Source organism: Eurosta solidaginis, chromosome 2 (assembly GCF_040869045.1).
Source record: "Eurosta solidaginis isolate ZX-2024a chromosome 2, ASM4086904v1, whole genome shotgun sequence".
In the NCBI taxonomy this organism is placed as follows: Eukaryota; Metazoa; Arthropoda; class Insecta; order Diptera; family Tephritidae; genus Eurosta; species Eurosta solidaginis.
This window is the reverse complement of record NC_090320.1, coordinates 13,806,799-13,824,275: the sequence shown is the minus strand read 5'-3', so window position 1 is coordinate 13,824,275 and position 17,477 is coordinate 13,806,799.

The following is a 17,477-nucleotide window of genomic DNA, read 5'->3' as shown; positions in this document are numbered from 1 at the left end:
AAATAAATTTTTTTTATTCAATTAAGATTCCTAATTAAAATTACGCAAAGAAGTAAATATAAATTTAATAAAATTGTTTGCTTTAATTAACGTGACAGACGCTCCTAAAAACAACTATTTGAATAAGGTAAAGTACTTTAAGAAAATTGATAAAAAGGGACGAATCCGATCAAAGACAAGATTTCTAAGTTACAATGTGCAATATTTTGAGCTGTTTGTGTATATAATATAGGTTCTTCCATGAGGCAAGTTCCATATTATTGATTTGTTGCTACTATTCTAGGTTGCTCAGCATTACCGCTGACATTATGGAAGGTTATTTGGTCGGCTCTTTGTTTGCGCATTTGTAATGTAATGTAATGTAATGTATTTATTTATTACGGCTTTCCTAAGCCTAACTTAAATCTATTTTACATGTTTATAATTGTCTTCTGGACTATGCAATCTAGAATAGTTACATCTATGTCCTACCTTGGAGTACTATGGATGGGAGACTTCCAGATCATGCGAACAAAGCGTTGTGATTATGCAGTATGTAGGCATTTTACGCATGTTAGTAAAGCGCGAAGGCAACATCTGCACGGCGATGCACTGAGTTAATCGAGTGATGCGTTTCAGTATGTGCTTCGGCAACCTTTTTTGTATGCGCACAAGAGCTTGGAAGTCTTGGCGCTACACAGCAGTATAGTTTCGCTGCACTTCTATCGATGCTATGGAAGTCCGCCTGTCCAGCACTAAATTGGTAGTGTTCTGCAATAATTGTACAATTTTTGTTTAAATTTATTAGAATGACATGATTTAATATCAATCGGTAGTTCATTATATGATTTAAGACCTTTATAATACAGATTACATTTGTCTGCTTCAGTTTTATAAGCCGGCAGATTAAAATCATTTTTATTACGAGTATTTACAGAGTGCACATCTTTTACATATTTTATATTAGTCCTCAAATACGCAGGCAAAGTTCCTTCTATTATGTTTTTAATAAATTTTATGGTATAATAAGAAAGTTGCTGTCTAATGCTAAGCCAATTAAGAGAGCATAGCATGTCTCTGATAGGTGTGTCATACCGTTTTTTGAGAATGAATCTCATAGCGCGGTTCTGTTGCTTTTGTAGCTTGTATATCTGACTATCTCGCAAGATGAAAAATATAGTTGGGCAATAAATAAAATTAGGTTCGATTATAGATCTGTAGACGATGATTTTATACCTTCTATTTAAATATTTGCAGGTTCGTTGTGTAAAATATAACTTTTTCGCTATTTTTCCTACCGTATAATCCACGTGCTCGTTGAAATTCAGCTTATCATCTATTTTTATTCCCAAGTATTTTATAATGCTGACTTTTTCAATTAGTTCGTTATTTATATTTAAGTTTTGTAGCTCATTGTTTTGAAAATTGCGTCTAGATATAACCATAAATTTCGTTTTATTGACATTCACTTTTAGTCTGTTTACGCATAACCAACCATATACGCTGTTAAGATCTTCTTGTAGCTTAGCATATATTTCAGTAATATTGTTCCCACTTATCATCAGCAATGTATCATCAGCAAACAATTTTATTTCACAGTGCTTAATGGAGCTAGTTATATCATTAATATATATATTGAACATTATGGGTGCCAGCACAGACCCTTGAGGTAGACCAACAGGTACCTCCCTTTTATCCGATACGGACGTTCCAATCACTGTTCTTTGGTATCTGTTAATTAGGAAGTCTTGAAACCATTTTAGTTCTATACCAGAAACGCCAATGCAAGAAAGCTTTTTCAGCATTAATTTTTGGTCGATCGTCTCGAATGCACGCTTTAAATCCAAAAACACAGCTAATATGTGTTTTTTCCTGCTTAAGTCTTCTTTCCAGTTAGCTAAAACCAAATTCAAAGCACTTTCACATGAATGTTTTTTTCGAAAACCAGATTGTTGAGGTATAATAATTACATTATCTTCTAAATATTTTACCAGCTGATTTTTTACCACTGTTTCCAAAATTTTTTCATCACATTGTAACGTGTTAATAGGTCTTATCTCAGCTTTGATGGTATTTTTCACTTTTTCCAATGGCACAACTATAGAAGATTTCCATAAACTAGGAACGAGACCTTTATCTAAGCTCTCATTAACAAGCTGAGAATAGAAAAAACCTGTATACGTTATGGAATCTTTAACGACTCCTTCCGACACAAGTTTCTTCCCTCCAATTTTATTTTTAAACTTACTTACTATATCAACTATCTCTGAAGTGGAAACTTTCTGAAACTTAAAAACATTACGGCCATTTTGCTCATCTATAGTACCTTCATTACTAAAAGAAGTAGGAATATTCATGCTAATCTCCAATATACTATCAATGAAATAGTCATTCAAAGACTGCGCTATTTCATTTTCCTCTGTGTAGAGTTGGTCGTTTATTTTAATTTTTTTAATACCGTTATTTTCTTTAGCCATGCTTATGGAATTTTTCAAGTTTTTCCACATGACCTTACTATCACCAGCACTATGGTTGATTTTGTTTTCCATGTACTTGGCTTTTTTTATCTTAATTAGCCGTTTATATTGGCGTTTCGCAATATAATATTCACACCATTCTCCAGTGGATAGGCTGATCTTGTAAAGATTTAGCTTACGTTTATTTAAGTTAGCCAGCTCAAAATCATACCACTTGTTCATAAGTTTGACACTGACTTCTTTAGAGTATGTCAGGGTGGTCACTGCGCTTGATAGCGTATTACATAGGAATGTTGCCTTATTTTCGATGCTCAGATTTTCAAAGTCAGTGTAGTTAAGCTGTCGTAATTCATTAACAAGGCTGTCGCTTGTATAATTTTCCCAGGAAATTATTGTTCTCTTCGTTCTCATCTGAAATAGCTTATGTAATTTGATTTTGAATTTAATCGTTTCATGATCTGAAATCTGAAACTCTTCTAATTTTAAACATGATATAGAGCTACTATCTGTAAATAACAAGTCGATCAATGTATCTGTCTTATCGCCCTTTCGTGTATAAAAATCTATTTTTTGCTCCATAGCAAAGGATCGAAATAAGTCAACTAACTGTTTACTATAAGTTGTGCTCATGTAAAGGTTTATATTGAAATCGCCCACGAAGATAATATTATCCTGTGTTACGCAGTTATTATTTAAAATGTCGTATAAGTACGTTATAAATTCTGCATCACTTGAGCTCGGTGAGTGATATATCAGAGCTATTTGATATTGGGGGAAAATATTTTTAACTTTTAGTATGATACACCAGATGTTCTTGTTTAATGTTCTGTTGTAACTTATTGAGTATTCAATTGTTTCATTTATATATATTAGCACACCGCCTGTGTGCCTGCTGTGTTGGTTCTGACTCCATTGCGAATATTTGAAGAAAGAGTGTTCAGTGTTGTATTCGTCTGAATTGCGCTAGGATCTTCGGGCTTTTTTATTTAATACAAGTATTTTTTTCTAATTTTCCCACCACTTTTGCTGAGAATGCGAGGCACTTACAGCGATTCTTCCCTGAAGTGTTTTAGCTCACAATTCGGAGCTGTACAGACAATGTGGCTAGTATTGTCCATCAGCAGCTTACTTTAGAGCGTTATATTGGTCTTCCAATGTTTGCTATCAACCTGCTTGACAATAATTGGTATATAAGGATGCGATCACTGAGATAGTTTCTGATGACGCGCTGTCTATAGTATGGGATTCGGAATCGCTGCTTTATGGAACCCATGACTACCTTCTAACGTCTAAGGTGGCAAGGAAGACATAACCTCAACTCTTGTAATGACGTCTTCAATTGCGCCTAACGTGCATTTTCCGCTTTTCAACTTGGTTGTACGGCATCTGCGATAAGTGGTTTTAGAAGCCATTCAAAAAGTTTTCCGACTGCGTCGAGCATGCATTACAGCGTGAAGTGTTTCTTACGTCTAAAGTTCCAAGGAGGACAACAAGCGTAGATTTGGTATTATCTTGCTGCGCTAATTCTACGCCAATAGTGATATCTTCGATTGCGCCTAAATTTTATTTTCTAGGCCTAAAGCCATGTTGCTCATATTCTCCAGCGTCTGTCGGCATACTACCGTAATTGATATCTTCTTGGCGCTCCTCCCATTTCCGCTTCCTGCTATTGATTAACAACGACCTTCAACTCAGTTTTCTCAGTTTTGTAGCCTGCTTCGACAATAGCTTGTCCCAGCGGCTGGTCCTTATATGTGCTAAGTCGCCCTAAGCGTAGGCGTTTGTGATATAAATGGAAATCTCACGAAATTCATGATCATTTTAATAATTTTTTTATCCCCATAACCCGTACCAAATATGAGTAAGTTCCCATATGAGCTGAAATGAAACGGTCTGGAGCTGTGCAGTCGATTAAACCGCGGTCCATATTTGTATATGCACTAATAAATCTCTACAAGATTTGCTGAGGAAGATACGGTACTACGATCACATATGTTAGAATCCGAAAGCCATGTTTTTACGTAACGAGGTATACGATCACGGATGCTACGATTCCATAGCTGGTCCGTTTATTAAAACTTCCGTCACTTGCTGTCTTTGAAAAGGTTTAGTTTAAAACTTGTGATGCCTAAACAAAGTCCCCTTTTAGTATGTCTTCGCTTCTTAGAGATAAGTCTTTGTTCGCTGCACTTAGCTTCGTCCGCCTTTCGTATTTTTTTCTAGCTTTACTTTTACTCATACTTCGCTTCCATTTCTTCTTCCTCTGCCTCTCCATCGCCTTATGCTTCGTTAACTCCAACTTCCTTACAGCCTCCCTTTCCCCACTTTCTCCTCCCTCTCTATTCTCCCTTCTCCTAATGTTTGCGTTTTCACTCCTCCGCTCCCTCTAATTTCTATTTTATGTCTCTATTCTCGTTTTATATCTCTTCAGCTGCAACTATCATCAATACATCTCTGTTTGACTATTTTCGCCATTTTCATTCCCTTCCCTTTTTTCCGCCGTGTTACGTAGATTTTGCGAAGTTATTAACTTTTTTTCAGAAATACTACAGCGCTATTGGTACAAGTGCGACTACTAACTGTCCCACTTTGCATCCGATTATCACCAGTTCGGAGGTTGTCATTAAACATTTAATGTCAAACTGTCGCTTTGCATCACTTCCTTTTTACTGACGTTTTCGCGAAATATGTACCGCGAATGGAAATTCGAAGTTTTTACGTGAAAAAAGCATAACCAAAGTGAAAGAGCATCACTAATTGTACAATATCAAGATTCACTTGGCCAGATTACAAAGAAAAGAGAACCAATAACTAATAGCAAGCTTCGCTGCTGTTTGGGCTGTTTGCGAAAAATAAGGATGTTAAATGTATAAGAAGGGCTTCAGAAGTTTTTTACTTCATGTACAATTCTGTCTGGTCCATTTCCCCTTCAGCAGGTTTCGCGAGTTCTATATCTTCTAAATACTAATTGGACAGCCAGGGTCGGAGACGTCCTACCTACCGAGTAAAATATTTTCAAATGATTTGATATTTTTTGTTAATCCCTAAGTTTTTTGATAAAAAATACTCCAAATATTGCAATCACTGCTTGGTTGACTAAAATTTCAGCAAAAGAGAAGAAAAAATTTAAATTTTTGGAACGTCCATAAATTAAATACATACTTATAAAAATATATATGATATTAGAAAACAAAATTTAAATATTAGGTGTGAGGTATGAAGGAAACTCATTAACGCTAAAAGCAATAAAAAAATTAACAAAATTAAATTTATCAAAAAATAATCTTTTTGGATATTAAAAATAAAGGCCAAAATTTTTTTAGTAAAGTAAGCTAAATGGAAGCAGCAAAAGTCAAGTTTGGCGTAAGAAAAAATGTCCACATTAAAATTAGGGAGCGTGGTGGTGTAATGGGTATTATCTACCCTATATTATGTATTAAGAAGAGAAAACAAAGAGGAAAAAGAAAAGTAGTTAATGCTACGCGTTAAACAAAAACACAATTTTTTGGCTTTTTATGAACTAAATTTTTACTCAAAAAAGAGAACGGCTTTTGTAAACTATATAATACACATACATACACATTAAGCTGGGTTGGTTTGCATGAACGAAATTTAACCCATATCGCGCGATTTTTCGATAGGTTTTGGGCTCAGGAAAAAAAGTTCCACTAAGCATACCCAAAAAAATAATTTTCGAGCCTGCAAAATTTGAGTTTTTTGACTTTTTTTTTATTTTTAAGGCTTTTTTCATGACCTACTTAAAAAATTTTCATCTGATTTTAAAATTTTCATGTATACCCTGTCCGACTCAAAATTGTCCGATAAAATCTTTGGCGATAACAGTTTTTTGAAAAAAAAAAAAATTTTTTTTGGGTTTTGAGGAGTGTTTTGGTGAAAAAATTTATTTTTTCGCCATTTTTTTTAAGGGTTGCTTCAGAAACGTGCAAAAGTGTTGCCGATGAAAACGAACTTGTCTCATAGTTCCTATCCCACTTAAATTTATTCGATAAAAACGTTGGCATTAACAGTTTTTTAAAAAACATTGTTTTTTTTTTTGGTTTTTGGGACTTGTTTTGGTCGAAATCGATTTTTTTTTATTTTCAAGGCTCCAAATCATTTTTTATGTATATGTTTCCGTTAGACCCACCAATAAGTATACCAAAATGATCAGGGGACGTGCTGAGTTGATTTAGTCATGCCCATCTGTCCGTCCGTCCGTCCGTCCCTCAATGTTTGAGATATCTTGATGAAATTTGGTAAGCAGGCATATTTTGATGGGGGATTTAACATTTGTCGGAATCGACCGGATCGGACCACTATAGCATATTCCTCCCATACAACCGATTGTTCAATAAGAGGGTTTTCGCCATTTCTGCCCCATTTCTGTCTCATTTTAACAGCTAGCAACATCAAATATTACCACAAGCATACGTATTGGGCATAGATGGTTGTCTGAAAAAATCGTCTAAATCGGACTAAAAATCGATTTCGATAAAAATGATGAAACTCCTCTTACCTGAGCAGTCGGTTGTATGTGATATATATTATAAATATGTCCGATCTTGACGATTTTTTCAGACAACCATCTATACCCAAATCGATTTCGACCAAAACAAGTCCCAAAAACAAAAAAATTTTTTTTTTAAAACTGTTAATGCCAACGTTTTATTGCATAATTTTAAGTGGGATAGGAACTATGAACCAAATTCGTTTTCATCGGCAACACTTTTTTTAACCAAAACACTCCTCAAAACCCAAAAAATAATTTTTTTTTTTCAAAAAACTGTTATCGCCAAAGTTTTTAGCGGACAATTTTGAGTCGGACAGGGTATACATGAAAATTTTTTATGTAGGTCATGAAAAAAACTTTAAAAATCAAAGAAAAAAAATCAAAAATCTCAAATTTTGCAGGCTCGAAAATTATTTTTTTGGGTATGTTTAGTGGAACTTTTTTTTTCCTGAGCCCAAAACCTATTGAAAAGTCGATGGCGCGATATAGGTTAATAAATCGACCCAGCTTAATACACATATACACATCCTTACACGATTATTCTAAGCGAATATTTTTGGCAAATTAAAAACATAAGTTTTGGTATCAAAATTCAAAATTTAAAAATCTAAAATTAAGATTAAAATTTATTTTGGAAAAAACATTTTTGGCTATAAAATTAAAAAAAAAATTTACAAAATTCAAAATTTTTAAATTAAAATTATTAAAAAAAGGAATAATTTTGGCAAAATTTTTGGCTATAAAAATTCAAAATTACAGTAAAAAACACAAAAGCAAAAAATAGTGATATACAAAAAAAAAAAAAAATAGTAACTAACGGTAAAAAAACAAGCAACAAAATGGGCATAAACTGGTAGAAAAGAGGGCGTAAAGTAAATAAGAGGTATTGCGAAAGTGAGTGCAAAAAACAAAAATATATAACACAAAACCACTAGAAGCAGTTCAAGGCGATGAGGCGTGAGAGGCGCGTAGGCGTGTAACACGTTAATATTATTAAATGTGTAAAAAAAAATTATTAATTAAAACATAAAATTAGTACAATACATATATTTTTTCTTATATTCTTCTTTTGCTTAAAATAAATAATTTTTTAAACGAAGTTAAACCGTTATAAAGAGAGAAAACAAATTTATGTGTTTAAAGACTGAAACTCTGTTATATATTTTTTATAATATCTGCAATATAGTTTTAAAACTGAGGCGAATAATAAAGCGAAAATAAAAGTCAAATATAGATGACTCGATGCACATATGTAGTACATAATATTATTAGGGTGGAACAAAATAATTTTGTTTTTTCTTAACGTGAACTAAGAAAGAGTGGACTTTGAGGATTTTGAAAAAATTTAATGTGTATAATTTTTTGAGTAGCTCTTAAATAAAACAAATTTTAACATTTTTCAAATATCTTAAAGTGTTCCTCGAAGAACGATGCCAATTTTCGTTCTGGCACTGAAGATAGCACAACGCCATATTTGATTTCCTTTTCATAAGATGCAATTTTTCTTTCGCTCCACCCTAATATGCAGCTGTTAACTCGTAAATAGTAGCGAAACATGTCAACATATTTTATCAATTGTTTTCTTCTTTAATTTAGTTTTGTTAATTTAAAAAAACAAATCTTCAATGAAATTGTTACTGAAAGTATAAAAACCCAGTTCAAAAACGTTTTCAAAAAAAGTGGAAAAGAAATTGTTTCAAAACATTGAATTTAAAAAAAAATTGTTTTTTGAATCCAACAAATATTAAACCTTGGTTTGCTGTTTGAAATTTATTTTCGAAAAAATAAAAATAAGAAATTTTAATAAATTCTGTAACGAAACCCGCATCTGAAAAATATTTTCGAAAATTGAAATTGAAGAAAAAATTGTGCACGAATATTTTGAGTTTTACGATTCAGTTAACAAGTTAAAGCCCTCTCTGGCACTGACTTTGCAAACATAATTTTGAAACACTTCCCTCGAATTTTCGTGTTTTTTCTAAAACATTTTTAGAAATTGATTTGCATAGTTTTAGTTACAGAATCAGTTGAAGTTGAAGTTCTGAAACAAATCATTTGGAATTCTTTATTTAAATTTTTTTGGAGTAGTCCAAAAACTGCATACCTCGAAATGGTTTTTAAAATTTATATTCGGAAAAAAAAATTATAAAAATAAAAGTTTATGTGTTAACTTAAAAAAAAAACCATAACGAATTCTGCAACTACAACCCCATCTCAAAAACGTTTTCAAAAAAATTCTAAAATTCGGGAAAAATGCTTGGAAATTTCGAATTTTCAAAATTTTTTTGAGTATGCAGTTTTATAGCCCCATTCATTTAAGTCCAACAACGTACAATTTAAACTCCACTTAACATTCGTCTTTCAAAAAAAAAAATATTGCTTTTCGAAAATAATCAAAAATTTTAAATTTCCATTCAGATTTTTTTTAACACTTTTCTAATTTTTGAAAAAACGTTTCTGAATTGGTTTGCATAGTTCTAGTTACAGAATTCATTGACCTTTTTTTCTTTAATTACAAAAAATTAAATAAAAATAAAAATAGATTATGAAATGTTTAAATAATTTTTACCGCTAATTTCGTGTTCTGTAGGTTATTATGTATGAATAAGCATAAACAACAATACAGACGAAAAAAAACAAAAATTGCGTAAGCACATACATTTTTTTTAACGATAATTTTGTTTTTTTTTTTATTATAATTAAATAGTTGAATTTTTATATATAGCAAATAAAATGTTTAAATTTTTTTAAGTAGTGATGAACATTTTTTGCTTCAAATATATTTTCTTATTAAAAGGCGATAATTTTCCAAAATCCAAAATGGAGTAGAATTTGTTCTTTTACCGAACGATACAGATGAAACAGAGAGCAAAAATCAGCGAAAACGTTATAAATAAAAAAGTAACAAACAAAACTAAAATAGCATATTTTTTTTTAATTCACAATGAGCTCAAATATAGTAAAAATTATTTAAAAAAAAAAAATCATGAGTAACTGAAAATTTAAGCAAAAAATATTTGCATAGATGTTTAAACGAAAACGAAAGTCGCCTTAGGAAATAACAAGATAAATGAAAGAAAAAAGAAACGAAATTGAAGAAAAATTGTTGGAGAAATTAGAAAAAATATTGAATTGGATTGCCGTAACAAAATTGTATTCCGTACAAAACATAACTATTTATAACGCCAAAAAACTGAAAACCTTTGTTTCATAAAAACAAAATAAAACAGTTAAAATTTTGAAATAAAAAAATTCAAAAACAAATTTTTAGTAACGCAAAAAATATTAAAAAACCAGAACCCCCAAAAAATAGTGCAAACATACAAAAAACAAACCCTCAAGAACCAAAAGCAGAAAACTTTACATACAAAATTTTAAAAATAATGAAAAACGTACCATAAATAAAATAAATAAAACTACAAAAGAAATAAAACCGTATAATAGAAACAAAAGCAAATATTAACAAAAACCAAAACAAATAACAAAGCCTAAATAATTTAATTTTTATAGCCAAAAAAAAATATTTATTAAGTTTAAATTTTACAAAAAAATTTAGTTGTAAGTTATTTATGCTAAGTTATGCGCCAGCTGCTATACTTTTAGGCGCATTTTTTACTTACAAAATATTATTAATAACATTATAAACATTTTTTTTTTTCAAAACAATTCGTCAAAAATGATTGGCAATAATTGGCAAAACAAAAATTGTTAAAACGTTATTTGTTTTATTTAATAACGAATTCGAGCTTACCAAAAAACAACACAAATTCTTTCTCATATAAAGCAAACGCAGCCACAAAGTATGCAGAGAAAATAAAGTAAGAAAAATAATTAAAATTAAATCTGCGATTTCGTAGAAGAAACTAATTTCAAATGCAAAAGAAAACAAGCAAACTAAAGAACTCATGACATGGGCATTGCAGATGGAAAAATTTTCAATTTGTAAATAGAAAAAAAAAAATTGCACACAAACACAGAAACACCAAACATACGCGAATATTCAAACAAATGCACAGGAAGTGCTGCAAGAAAAAAGTGATAGATTTTACTAGACGGCAGCTAAGCAGTAAGCTGTCAGTTTTTAAATTCTATTACACATCCATACACACACAAACAAATAAGATGCAATTACAAACACTAATTTATTTTTCACACACATCCACACAGCGAGCAAACACACATCGATTGCTATAATGAAGAAGCAATGCTGCTAAGACCTAGCAATAAAAAACATGAAATTTCACAACAACAACATGAAAAATACACAATCAAACTGAAAACAGCTTAATAAGTAAAACAAAAAATATCGAATATAAAAGAAAAATTAAGCAAATAACAAAATGAAAAGAAAAAAATGATTGTATTGTAAATTTAATAATATTAAATAATTATTCGATAAATTTATGAATAATAATAAAAATATGATATCGAAAAACAAAACAGACACACAAATTGCGAAAGTTTTCTTATTTTTAAAGAGTTTGGAAGAAGAGTAATAAAGTTTTAAATGGTATGTACCAAACGCCCGATTTCTTTCTCACAGTTGATCAAGTTCTTACAGAAACTTCGAAGAAGCAAACAGGCAAATATTTCAAGACTCGAGAAACTGGGAAATTGACTTATCGTGAGGTTATGGGATCTCGAAATATGTGTTATGCTCGCGAGCTTTTCGACTTTGAATTTAAAAAAAATAAATGTAAGGCGCGATAACCTCCGAAGAGATCTAAGGCCGAGCCTTCTCTTCCAATTTGCGTCGTGCTCCTCTTGATTTTCCCTACAAATTGGCCGGACGGGCTTTACTTGTTTTATGCCGACTCCGAACGGCATCTGCAAGGCAGATGAGTTTTCACTGAGAGCTTTTCATGGGAGAAATACAGAAACACTCGGATCGCTTGCCAAACACTGCCGAGGGGCGACCCCGCTTAGAAAAATTTTCTTCTAATTGAAAAACCTTATTTCTAAAATTTTTGATGTTGCTTTGCCCGGGGTGTGAACCCAGGGCATACGGTGTGGTAGACGGAGCATGCTGCCATCACACCACGGTGGCCGCCGACTTTCAATTTAGTCGCTGTATTTGTAGTATTATATGTATGTAGACCTGACTATTCTTCGCGAAGTTTTCGCTGAAATAGTAAGCTCTATAAAATACTACGAACGCAGCGACTAAATTGCGTCCAGAAAATTGCGAAAAGTCAATACTAGCAAGAAATTTATTCTCAAAAAATTTGGGAAATCATGAACTCGAAGACGAAACAAATTTCTGAGCGGAGTCGCCCTCGGCAGTGGTTTCGCAAAACTCTCCGAGTATATTTCTGTGATGAAAAGCTTCTCAGCGAAAACTTGTCTACCTTACGGACGCTGTTCGGAGTCGGCGTAAACATGAAAGACCCAATTTGTAGGCAAAATTAAACGGAGCCTTACGCAAATCGGAAGAAAAGCTCAACCTAAAATCTTTTCAGAGGTTATCACGCCTTGTAGTTATTTTCTATGTTTTAATCATAAGCCCATATCCTATTTGAACATTATCCTATTTCAACTGGCTGCCGTGCAAATATTTTTTGTATCAATATTTCTTCAGCAACCGAATTTCTTCTGATGCTTTGCCGAATCTGTTTAAGCGGCGTCATAACAAAACATACCGTTCTGAAAGCAGTGTTCTGACAGATGTTTTCTTTAGTTCCGGATACCATATTTTTGTACTGGGAGTGCAACTCGCAATTTACCTAAAAAAATATGCTTTATTGGGATTGTAGAGATCAAGTAGAAAACCTGAATTTTTCTAAGTCTGAACATGCGGTTAGACATAGTTAAAGAATAATCTCGTTATTCACATAAATTTTCCATAAAATTGCAATAAAATGAATCATCTGATAAATCCAACGCATTAGCGCTTAATATTTAATATTATTGCATTTGAATTACTCTTAAAATATTAAAAAAAAAATTTCAAAAACGAGAATAAAAAATAAATGTAAGGCGCGATAACCTCCGAAGAGATCTAAGGCCGAGCTTCTCTTCCAATTTGCTGTTGCTTTGCCCGGGGTGCGAACCCAGGGCATACGGTGTGGTAGGCGGAGCACGCTACCATGACACCACGGCGGCCGCAAAAACGAGAACTGTTAATAATTTAGACGTTTTAGTAGAAGTGGCAGAAAATTTAATGAGAATCAAATTAAAAAAGCAATAAAATTTGCTTATTTGTTATGCAAATATTGTACGTAAATAAAATGTTGTTATTTTTGTTGTTGATGTGTCAATCGGTAACAGCGCATGGGCTAAGCACGTCTTACCGGTTCTGCAGATCTGCAACAGATTAACTCTACCAAGAAAAAACCTCAAAAGATCTGCGTGTGTTACCGACACACAGTTTTCGACGAATTTAAAATGCTCACACGCCAATGTTTAAGTTGTCGCATGAAATGTGGCTACACAGCGCAGTTCATCGCTAAAAGATCAAGTTATGCAATGACGTGGGGCAGAAAAGTCTCCTCAGTATGTCGTTGTTAAAGATGACTGACCGCTTTAGGCGTTTTTTATGATTTTTTAAACCCATTGACCTTGACACCTTAAAGTTGTTGGTGAGGTAATAACAGATGAGTTTTAAGTTTTATTGAAGATGAGCTTTTAAATGTAAATGCTTTAGGTTGCTGCGGTTGATGTGGCGCTATTTTTAGAAAAAATATTTGGGTCAATCCAATTTCCAAATACGTATTTAATCAATGAAGAAATATTTACGCATTTTGATAAAAAAAATTTAATTTTTCTTGTCCACTGCAATATGCAATCAATCAACTATTGCAACATCAAATTCGCAGACAACTTTGGTTTATTAACAGATAATATAAACGAAACATAAAGCAAATAGCTGCAAAAACAATTTTTTGTTTTGCTTAAAAAAAATATTTTGCTAAATTGCAAAGCAGGCAGTTTATTAAATAAGCAAAAAAAATCAGTTTCGCTTTCAATGCTGTCGGCGTTTTTCGGCGCGAGCTTTTAAGCAAAGCAAGTATCTTCTCTACAGCATCCATTGCTCACCTACAAAAATCTATATGTATTTTAGTTAAACTCGAAGATATATGTAAGGACATAAACCTATTTTAGTGCAGGGTGATGCAAAATGTAGTAGCCTAATCATTTGTCTAAAATTTCGTTTGCGATTTTATGGCGAGCTTATTTTAATACAGCTGTCACCATGTTATATAGGTAACATAACGAGAGTACCAGATACAAGTCATAGGATACGTAAAGCTTCTTAGTGGAAATTGTTCTGGCTAAGCATATACGCTTCGGTGTTGGCATACAACATTTAGGTAGTTACCAGTCGGCAAAAAGCGCCAAAGCTACAAAAAAGAGTAGTGAAAGAATAAAATGTAGCACTCTGGAACTCTGGAAGCCAAGAGGTTGCAAGAATTTGCTGAAGTTGCACACACGTTAAGGCTTTGGTTCCAGATTAGTGGTCAATCTAGAGCTAGAGACTTAACGCGTGTGCAATTACAGCAAATTCTGGCGAACTCTTAGCCAGCTGTAGTTATTTGGGTAACAATCGAACCTACATGGAACTCTGGATATTAAGATGTTGCCAGAACGCGCTTAAGTTGCAAACAAGTAAAGGTTTTGACCTCTAATTTACCACTGTATGACCTTCTGTAGCTATTTCAGTAACAATCGAACGTGCACGAAAAAAATTTGTAGAGGCAACCCCCTGCTAATTTGTAGTCTACAATTTTCGTTTGAGCAACTGTTCTTATCTGAGCAAAAATAAAAATTTCAAAATTTAATTTTTATTTTTCTTCTAACTAAAAAGATATGTATATATATATATCTTTCTAAACGAAAATTTTAACTAAAAATTAACTGTTAATAGGCTATTTTTATAATAAAAGTTATCACCGTTACGATGTCTGGACAATATCCTAACCTTAATCACCAAACACCACATAGGCTTGCTGTGGCATAATATCCTTGGTATTGCGATATGCTGAATTATAGACTAAGTTCTTACATAAACATTATATCATTGCTGCCCAGTCGGAATGGAATGTCTGGGGTGTGCTGAAATAACAGTTCTTAATCGGTTCAAACAGTCGTGAACAATACTATTTTCGCCTTATTTCTCTCTGAAGGATTAGATGATTTTGGTCGATTGCAACTAGACACACCAAAGGTAGCAAGGCCACACTCCAACTGTGTTTTTCAATGCAGTGAGATCGGCATTTCATTCTGTTAAAATGTATAGTAATACTTTTTGGTTTGGGGGGAATCTTTCGATGTCAATCTATGTAATATTTTTGTCGTCCACGACCCTGTGCCGTATGTCAAGCTTGACATCTTTTGTGTCATTCGCCAAGCTTTTCAATAACTCAAACACTGTTTCTATTTCAAGACATTTTCTAAAAACGATACATATCTTTACTTCGGGCTTCGCGATACACCTACCCCCATCTTGGGCGTTGCAGCCATTACTGTCCATCGTGTTTTACATAGTAGTTAGTGACGTGCAAAACATTTTTGCAATATTCAACGTACCGGTTTAAAGCTGCAAAATCATATAAACATAACAAAACGTTCTTTATTTAGACTACTATGGGAGTAGTACTTCACAATTATCGCGTAGTTAACTAAAGCGTGTTAAAATCAAACTGATTAATTATTACTCAGCTTGCGCTGCTTTTGTACTCTCTGTTGCCTCGTTCGCACATTTCTCCAAAGGTCTAGACGTTTCACCTTCTATAACTGTTGTATCTCCTGCTTGGTAATTTAGTTATATGCGTATGTATGTGTGAGTAACAACTTCTGATCTTAGCTGATGATAACGTGATGTGTGATTGTTTGCTCCTATCTGCGACTACATATGTGTGTGTGACATAATCCCTCTGCTTCAAGCTGCTGGTTATGTGTGTGTGTGGCTACTTGCTTTGATGTGTTCATGTACATAAGTTTGGCTGCTTGCTGTATTGTTGTTGTGGATTTATTTAGTAGCAGCATGTTGATGTATAGAACTGCTAATATTCGCCACAATATTAATGACAGGTAAAGACAGGCGGCCACCGTGTTGTGATGGTAGCGTGCTCCGCCAAAGCAACATCAAAATTTTAGAAATAAGGTTTTTCAATTAGAAGAAAATTTTTCTAAGCGGGGTCGCCCCTCGGCAGTGTTTGGCAAGCGCTCCGGGTGTATTTCTGCCATGAAAAGCTCTCAGTGAAAACTCATCTGCCTTGCAGATGCCGTTCGGAGTCGGCATGAAACATGTAGGTCCCGTCCGGCGAGTTTGTAGGGAAAAGCAAGAGGAGCACGACGCAAATTGGAAGAGAAGCTTGGCCTTAGATCTCATCGGAGGTTATCGCACCTTACATTTATTCATTTTATAAACACATTTTATAATTTGTTTCTTTGCTGTCCGTATGGACGAAATTTTCTGGAGAGACCTGACATCAAGTTTTGCACATCTGTTTTATCTAATTTAAGCGTTACTGTTCGCCACATTCTTTTCACTTCTGGTGCGATTTTTGATGGTCTCCCTATTCACAAAAGTTTTGCCTTAATCTGAACCCAATATCGCTTAATTAGCCGCAAAAGACACATTGGGTGGATTCAAGCATTCCCCAAAATATTTTACATTGTTATTTTCGAACCGCTTTGGTGACATGAGCGTAATGTTCTGGAGCCAAGTCCGTCCAAAATATAGATTAGCCATTATGCCGACGTAAAAGTAGCAGAAGACGTTATTAAAGACGCTCTTCCTTCTTACTCATTTTCCGCGTTGCTGACTTCTTGATTTCGAAAGCTAATATTTTTTAAAAAATGATATGAGACACCAATTCAGAAATAATTAATTGAAAGCCTACTATGCCGTTGCCAAAAAACTTATAGGGAGTTCCAAATTTGCAGAACTTTCTGTACCAGTCCTTGTTAAATCAAGGTTCGAAACGAGCTCAAGGCCAGAACAATAATTTTTTTCTAATGATAATTATTGTTATTTTTTAATTTTTCTAAATTTGAAAAATTGTATTTTGTTTTTGGAATAGTAAGTAGAAAATTTTTCAGACAACCTGCCATAGCTGCGCAGATAGATCCATTTCGAAGGGTGCTAAGCCTTCATCATCAGTACGCTTTAGGCATGCTGCGCTAACCATTTAGCTATACAGCGGTGGTTTGTTTGACTGGCAAATTTGCTACTTCTATTCCTTTTTACCAACTATATTTATTCAGTGTTGCGCCATCTGGTGCAAATCACTGATAATGCTGGATTTTTGTTTATTGTCAATTACTTTGTTTGACATTCACAAGTGCTCATGGTTTATTAACAATTGTTTTTGTTTTTATCGGCCTATTGATAAATCATTCAAGGTTCGAAACGAGCTCAAGGCCAGAACAATATTTTTTTCTAATGATAATTATTGTTATTTTTTAATTTTTCTAAATTTGAAAAATTGTATTTTGTTTTTGGAATAGTAAGTAGAAAATTTTTCAGACAACCTGCCATAGCTGCGCAGATAGATCCATTTCGAAGG